The sequence below is a fragment of the Leptopilina boulardi genome, unplaced genomic scaffold (genome assembly GCF_019393585.1).
Source record: "Leptopilina boulardi isolate dan_hultmark-lab unplaced genomic scaffold, ZJU_Lbou_2.1 LbouV2_249, whole genome shotgun sequence".
In the NCBI taxonomy this organism is placed as follows: domain Eukaryota; kingdom Metazoa; phylum Arthropoda; class Insecta; order Hymenoptera; family Figitidae; genus Leptopilina; species Leptopilina boulardi.
The window spans coordinates 982,035-982,732 of record NW_026137806.1 but is presented as its reverse complement, the minus strand read 5'-3'; positions in this window follow the sequence as shown (position 1 = coordinate 982,732).

The window sequence follows — 698 nt, the reverse complement described above, 5'->3', positions numbered from 1 at the left end:
GGACTATTTTATTGCATTTTCTTGCACAAAATACACCTAAAAGTGTAGAAAAAAATTGACAGCCAAATAAGAGTAGAGGAAGACACCTATTACCACCTAAAAGTCATTTTACCAAAAAAACCAAAATTTTAAAAAAGTTCCTAATATAATTCAATTTTTCTTAGGCGGACTATTTTATTGCATTTTCTTGCACAAAATACACCTAAAAGTGTAGAAAAAAATTGACAGCCAGATCAGAGTAGAGGAAGACACCTATTACCACCTAAAAGTCATTTTACCAAAAAAACCAAAATTTTAAAAAAGTTCCTAATATAATTCAATTTTTCTTAGGCGGACTATTTTATTGCATTTTCTTGCACAAAATACACCTAAAAGTGTAGAAAAAAATTGACAGCCAGATCAGAGTAGAGGAAGACACCTATTACCACCTAAAAGTCATTTTACCAAAAAAACCAAAATTTTAAAAAAGTTCCCAATATAATTCAATTTTTCTTAGGCGGACTATTTTATTGCATTTTCTTGCACAAAATACACCTAAAAGTGTAGAAAAAAATTGACAGCCAGATCAGAGTAGAGGAAGACACCTATTACCACCTAAAAGTCATTTTACCAAAAAAACCAAAATTTTAAAAAAGTTCCTAATATAATTCAATTTTTCTTAGGCGGACTATTTTATTGCATTTTCTTGCACAAAATAC